Raw genomic sequence first — 7,519 nt, forward strand, 5'->3', positions numbered from 1 at the left:
AGGTATCCTATGCCTTGTACTGCAAATTTCTCTAAATAACCTGTGTCTTCTGGGGAACCCTTAACTATCTGCCCTGGCAGTTAGGAATACCAGGGAAGTTTGGGTTTCCTATTTTTATTTTGGTTAATGTAAATGAGTCTTTATATGTTGCTACATCTTTCAGTTGTTCTCATGCATATTTGATCACAATATTATGGGATTATGTTCTAAAAATCTTTGTTGGATATATTTATCAAATCTTACCTATCTCAGTTTAGGCATCTATCAATTGATTACTCCCAGTGAAATTGTTGTTTTTCTAGTGTTTTAAATAACAAGAAAAATTTCCATAATGTTTTAGAAATTATATACTTTGCTAAAAGAAATCTAAATATTAGTTGATCATTTCTTGTGTATGTGATGTACTTGAGTGTGACACCAGATAAAGATTGGGTATAGACATGATCACGAAGGTGATTTTCCCAGAGTGAGGCTTATCCATTGCACTCCAGATGTGCTGACCCCTGCGATTTCCCCAAATGCAGGAAATTTAACTCCATAATCTGTGGTAGTGGGGAACTACGTTTATGCTCTCCCCTGTAAAAAAAAGAAAAGTAAAAAGAAAAAGAAAAGATTGTGTATAGATAACCAGTTATCAACTGAGTCCCACCAAAAATAAAACTGGCAAAGCAAAATTCTCCATTGGCTTACTTCATTGTCAAGGAAGGTAGGTGTAATTTTAACTTCCTGTGTATCTTTATTGACCCCTTTGTCACCATGGTAGTAAATTAATTCTAACTACTTCCTTAATGTAACATTTGATGGAAGCATTGATTTCTATTTAGTGCAACTGGCACACAAATAAAGTGGAAATTACAGTGCTAACTAGCAGCATACAACATCTCCCTATTCTGCCTCACTGCTGCTAGGTTTGACAGGAAGCAATGTGGGCACATAAGCACAATAAGGGTCTGAAATAATTGAAAGTGATTTTATTTGTGAGAACATAACTTAAAACATGAAAATGTTTGAGATAAGAGATTTTAAGAATTCTGTTGCACTCAATAATTTTGGAGTTTTGTAGTATTAAAAAAAATGAGCTTGTAGAAAACATTGTTTCCCAATCTAGTCAGACAGTAGTGAAGGAGGAAGGTGTTATTGATAAAGCAGTGCTGTTTACCATGTTAAAGAGGCTAGGAGGCACAACGAAACCCACTATAAGAGTTTATTAAAGAAAGGGAATAGAAGGGGTGTTTATAGACCTATGGAATGACCATGCAGGAAGAGAGGAAGGGGAATAGGTGGAACCCGCTTTTATAGGTTCTTCCCAAACATGCACACATGGGCTTACATAACTATACCACACATGAACATAGATTATGTGATCACGCTGCTCACAAATTATGTAATTACACCGTGCACTGATTGTATAGGACATAAGGCCCTGGGATGACTAAGCATCTTGCCTAGCTACTGGACAGTGCACATGCAGTCATGTAGTTGGGGGAGTGACTAGGGATCCTGACATTCCAGACTCTTTATTTTTTATTAAAATGGCAGTTAAACGGGAATGGGGGTGCCATGTCTCCCAAAATTGCTTCCAGCTGACTTGGTGGGTGTCGGCTAACTTTTGCGGGTAGGGAAGGGGGCTTTTGCTGGATGTTCTGAGGTAGTGGATTGTCCTCCACTGCTTTGGGAATCGTCCATTGTCTTCCTCTGCTTCAGGCTCTGTGACTGCTTGGGTCTGACAAGGTGCTGGTGAGGCAGAAGAAAAGTTTGAATTATACTTATCTGAAGTGGATCTGACATATCCCAGTGAATTCAAGCAAGCTCTGGAGCTTGGAAGAATTTTTAAATATGTTAAGAAGCAGTCACAGAGAATTTAAAATCTTGAGCTGGTAGCCATGATATAATGTTTAGTACTCTGCTATCAGAATTTTATTGGTTAGTGTTAACAAGAAAGAGCGAGAGAAACCTGGAACATGCTTTTTTTCTGAGGTCAGAAATGATAGGCTTAAGTCCCCTAAGGCTCTGGAGTGAGAGAGGGTACATAGCTTGGGTAATGTACCTGATAGCGTCCTACAACTGGATAATAATAGGGGTATGGTGCCTAGCAATAGAATGGTTCTGGGTATCCCAGACTTTGGGGTCCACCTGAGAGGCTGGCAAGGGAAATGAAATGTTAGAGCTAATAGGCTGGGTGGCTAGGAGGAGGAGGAGAAGATCTGCAGATGAGTCTGGAGTAGGCAAATGGGGGGAGCAAATGAAATAAAAGCTCCTACCTTAGCTAGAAAATCTCTTCCCATTAGGGGCACAGGGCATGTTGGCAGAACTAAAAATGAGTGAGTGAGAGGGGTACCCTTGAAAATACAGCTAAGTGGTGGGGTCTGGTGAGGTAGGTAAGGCTGTCCTCTACCCCAACAATAGGGAGATGAGAAGGAGTGAGGGGACACCAAAACTTCCTTAGGACTGAGTAAGTTGTTCTGGTGTCCAACAGGAAGGAAATGGATCACCCCAATACTGTAATGGCTACTCTAGGTTCCCTGTGAGAGATGGTTGTAGTCAGGCCAGGAACAGGGCACCTTCAATCCCCATCCATCTCCAAGCCTAGGAGATTGGATGGAGGGTGGTCTTTGTTTGATGTCCCCATGCCACAAGGTGCACGGGGGTAGTCTGTTGACCAGTGTCCCTCTTGGTGGTACTTTGGACAAGGCCCAAATGGTGGCCCTTGTGGGGCAGGACAGGCACAAGCCCAATGGCCTTCTCTACCACACTTAAAACAGGGACTGGGAGGCCTTTGGTTGGCCAGTTGGATATCGTGTGCCAGCATTTGATAGTTCTGTTTATGGGCTTTCTCATCTCTCCCATGGTACACCTTAAATACCACCTCTAAGACTTCTGCTATGGGGATCAGAGGCCCTCTCTCCAGACACTTAAGTTTAGCCCTAATGTTGGGGAAGCTCTGTGAGACAAAGTGGGTCATAAGATGCTGTCTGCCCTCTGGGCTCTCAGGACCCAGACTAGTATATTGTAAGAGAGCCTTTGTAAGCTGTTCTAAAAAAATGAGACAAAATTTTCTTCCTTATCTTGAATTATGTTTTCAGCTTTTCATAGTTTACTGGTTTGAGGGCAGTCTTATGAAGTAATATATTGGAATTGTTTAATAAAGGAAGCAGAATTAGAGGTACAAGAGCCCAGTTTTTTTTTTTTTCTATCTGAGAAAGTTCCATGAGGGAGAAAGGGATGTGAAACTTAACCAGTCCATTTACCCCTGCCACCTCTGGCAAAGGGAGAATGGTTATCGGTTTGGCATGGCCAGAGTTGGATCCCTTAGCAGCTTAAGAAGGAGTGATAGGAGGGGTAAAGGTTGGAACCAGAGTCAGGCGGTTGGAGCCGCCTGAAATTGGAGAAGAGGAGGGGGCTAAAGGAGGAGCCAAAGGGACAGACACAGGAACAGGAGGTCTGATAGGTGGAGGCTCATGTGCAGGGTCCAGAGAGGTACTCAGAGATTCCTCAGGTTCAGGTTGCATAGCTAGGAGCACGTGGGCAGGAGAGAAGGAATTAAGAAGGCAGGGTTTGGAACTGAGGTTCAAAAAAAAAGCCTGGATATAAGGTAACTCTTTCCATTTGCCCATTCGCTGACAGAAGTTAGATAATTCCTGTAAAATATTGAGGTCCAAGGAGCCATTAGGTGGCCATTTTTTATTGTTATCTAAGGGATTTTAGGTTACTTTTTAGTGCAAAGGCAGACAAGCTTAGAGGTCTTTAAGTAAGGGATTAAGCTGAAAGGCTTAAGAGTTTCTAGAAGAAGTTTCTAGAAGTTTCTCCCATGGGAGAGACAGGACTAATAGGGTTGGCAGCTTCATTTCCCATGACCAAGGCAGAGAGAAAAAAATAAATAAATAACCATGATCCAAAACTACAATCTCAGGTGTCCCCGAGATCAAGTGAGGATCGGCGATTGGCATGAGTCATTCAATGCTTCATCAAGCCAGAGAATGAGGGTCGGGACATATGTAGTCCAAGGATGAGGGTCCAATAGTGGCAGGCACAAGTCATTCAATACTTCATCAAGTGAGAGAAGGGACAATCTATGGTCATTCCCACGGGTTCATCAATCTGAGCAGCCGCTGTTGTGTGAAGCAGTTCAGTGGCTGGGCAAATGGAAAAGTGGGCAGTTGTAGGTAGAGCAAACCTCAGTACAGGGTCTCAGGCACAGAGCACCAGGAGGGCCTTCTTTGTCTCGGCACCAATGTTATTTATTAAGTGTCACTGTTTACCATGCAACAAAACCCACTATAAGAGTTTATTAAGGGAAGAGAATAGAAGGGGTGTGTGTAGGCCTATGGAGTGACTTCAGGAAGAAAGGAGGGGGAATAGGTGGAACCCGCTCTTATAGGTCCCCTGCCCCTATACATGCACACATGGGTTTATGTAGCTACGCCATGTATTCACATAGATTATGTGATCACGCTGCTCGCAAATTACATGATTACACAGCACATGGGTTGTGTAGGACATAAGGCCCTGGGATGATTAACCATCTTGCCTGGCTACTGGACAGCACATGCATGGTCATGTAGCTGGGCGAGTGGCTAGGAATTGTAATAGAAGGTACTTTTGATTCTTTGCAGTTCTAATAGCAAGAACAACAGTAATAACATATGAGGGAAAGGAGGCAGTTCACAAAAGCAAATTCCTTTGAGAATATTCTAGAAATGGTAAATCTCTTTCAGCTTCATATTTGATTATCCAATCACTAAAATTTATTTTTGATACAAGAATCAATATTTAATACTTAATAAGTTCTTTATAGAAATGAAAACACTCTGTAGTGGTTTGAATGAAAATGGCCTCCATAGGCTCATAGGGAGAGGAGTCAGAGGGATTAAGACGTTTGCCCTTGTTGGAGTAGGTGTGGCCTTCTGGGAGAAAGTGTGTCAGTGGAGGCAGGCTTTGAGGTTTCAAATGCTCAAGTGAGGTCTAGTGTCATTGTCTTTTTCTGATCCCTGCTGATGGGGATGTAGAACTCTCAACTACTCACCAGTACCATGTCTCCCTACATGCTGCCATGCTTCCTGCAATGATGATAATGGACTAAACCTCTGTCCTATAAGTCAGCCCCAATCAAATGATTTCCTTTATAAGAGTTGATACGGTTGTGGAGTCTATTCACAGCAATAGAAACCCTGACTAAGACACATTCTATCTATGACAATTTAAATTCCCATGTATTTGTTTTTCATTTTTCTTGGCTATTTAGCTATTTCCCTTGGCTACTGAGATTAATAAGCTTAATGTAAACAACAGAAATCTACTATGTCTTAGGAAGAATGTATAATTCTTTCTTTTAAATTTTTTTATTAAAATACGATTACATCACTTTCATATTCTACTTCATTCCTTTATTCTTTTCCATGTACTTCCTTTGTTTTCTCTCAAAATTATAGCCTCTATTTCTTTAGTTGATATTACACACACACACACACACACACACACACACACACCTATATGTGTATGTGTTCCTAGATATATAAATAGAGCCTGATTACTTAAAAAAAAAGTTACTTGAATGTTTACAGTTTCAAAGCTGACCACTTGATATTGAATAACCAATTTGGTAGTACTCCTTTAGAGAATACTATTTCTTCCAATCTCAGTGGCTGTACACATCTATAGCTTAAATAATTATTTAATTTTACAAAATTCCCAACTCAGGGAAAAGAAGCCCATTTTTGAGTTTTTAATCAGGGAGGTCCAAGAGATTTCTAAGACATACACTATTGCTATTGTGCTTGGTGCCTCCCGGAAGCTGAAGGTGAGTCCCTATGGCTACACAAACCATGTGCTTCCAACATGAGAGGATCCAAGCTAGTTCTGAACTGAGAGCATCTCCCAAGGACCAGTTGCTGTGGGATGGTCTGTATGTCAAATTGCTCTGATTGGTCAATAAATAAAACACTGATTGGACAGTGGCTAGGCAGGAAGTATAGGCGGGACTAATAGAGAGGAGAAAAGAAAGAAAAGGAAGGCAGAAGGAGTCACTGCCAGCCATCGCCATGACAAGCACCATGTAAAGATGACAGTAAGCCACGAGCCACGTGGCAAGGTATAGATTTATGGAAATGGATTAATTTAAGCTATAAGAACAGTTAGCAAGAAGCCTGCCACGTCCATACAGTTTGTAAGCAATATAAGTCTCTGTTTACTTGGTTGGGTCTGAGTGGCTGTGGGACTGGTGCGTGACAAAGATTTGTCCTGACTGTGGGCAAGGCAGGAAAACTCTAGCTACAACCAGCTTTCGTGTTACCAGAATGAGTCATGCAAACTCTGAAGATTGGGAAGCAAGCAATAGTTCTCTGCAGGTGTGATGCCTATGAACTAAATCAATGACTAGTACGGTGCAGTAATCTCAAGATTATGAGAGTAACTCTGTTTCCCCAGTCTAACCCTCCTAGACTCATTATCAGCTCTGCAGCAGAACACCGTTGGCATTCTCCCCCTCCTCCAATCTCCCATGGATCCCACAGATCTTCCCTCTTCTAACCTTACTCCCTGCTCATTGCTTTGTCACAGACCCCAGCTCCAGCAGACATCCTCTGATAACCCAAGGACCTCTTCTTCCAGGGCATCAAGTAGGCTGAAGGCAGACCTACACTTGTCCTGCTGCTCCTGATACCCACCTTCCTAATCAGTCGCATCCCAGCTCCCTCACTTACCGCATCCCAACAGAGTATAACAATCTTCGATACCAATCCTCCTTCTCTCAATGCATCCTATTATCCCAGCCTCCAACATCAGCAGGCATTCACTTGGGGCACTCCAACATAGCAGAATTTCAGCAGACACTCCCAAGCTAACACACAAGCCACAAATGCCAGAAAACAAGGTAGACTGAAAACAGACCTTCTCTTCTCTGTCTGTTGTTCCATCTCTGATCTCCTAGCCTCATCCCCAGTCCCACAGCAGAACACCTTTGGCAACCTTCTTCCCACCTCCAATCTCCTTTGCTCCCCACAGAACTTCCCACTTCTAACCTTCCTCCTACCACTCATTGCTTTGTTCCAGACCCCAACCCCAGCAGCCACCCTCTGCTCACCCAAGGAGTGCTCCTTTAGGGCAACAAGTAGGCTGAAATCTGACCAACACCTCTCCTACTGCTCCTGAGGTCCAACCCCCCAAGTTTCACCCACAGATCGGTAGCAGGAACTCTGCTCTGTTCTCCCTTTTCTCTTTGACCCCAGTCTCAAGGGATCACAAAATTTTCTCCAAACTTGCCTCCCCAAACTATTCCCAGCATCCCATGCTCCAACCAAAGCCGACATTCCCTGTGAAAACATCAGGTGAGCAGGCCAGGAAAAGAAGAAACACATAGCATTCACACTCCAAAAAACCAGGGAGGAAACAGAAACAAAAACACAGATGAAACTAAGTCAAATCCAGAAATTAGCACCTAAGCCTACAATATTCCCAAATGCAGAAGCCAAAATACCAGTCTAAAAACAAAATCAAGAACAGACAGAACAATATGTGACCACAA

At 42.6% G+C, this 7,519-nt stretch overlaps 1 non-coding gene across 1 annotated transcript; it reads left to right on the plus strand.

Annotated features, from left to right (window-relative positions):
* Positions 1–421: 421 nt before the first annotated feature.
* LOC128117265 (U1 spliceosomal RNA) lies at positions 422–579 on the plus strand. The gene has a single exon (XR_008220753.1). It is a non-coding gene; the product is annotated as a U1 spliceosomal RNA (small nuclear RNA).
* The last annotated feature ends 6,940 nt before the right edge of the window (positions 580–7,519 follow it).

Source organism: Peromyscus californicus, unplaced genomic scaffold (assembly GCF_007827085.1).
Source record: "Peromyscus californicus insignis strain IS unplaced genomic scaffold, ASM782708v3 Scaffold_20__1_contigs__length_68692818, whole genome shotgun sequence".
Taxonomy (NCBI): domain Eukaryota; kingdom Metazoa; phylum Chordata; class Mammalia; order Rodentia; family Cricetidae; genus Peromyscus; species Peromyscus californicus.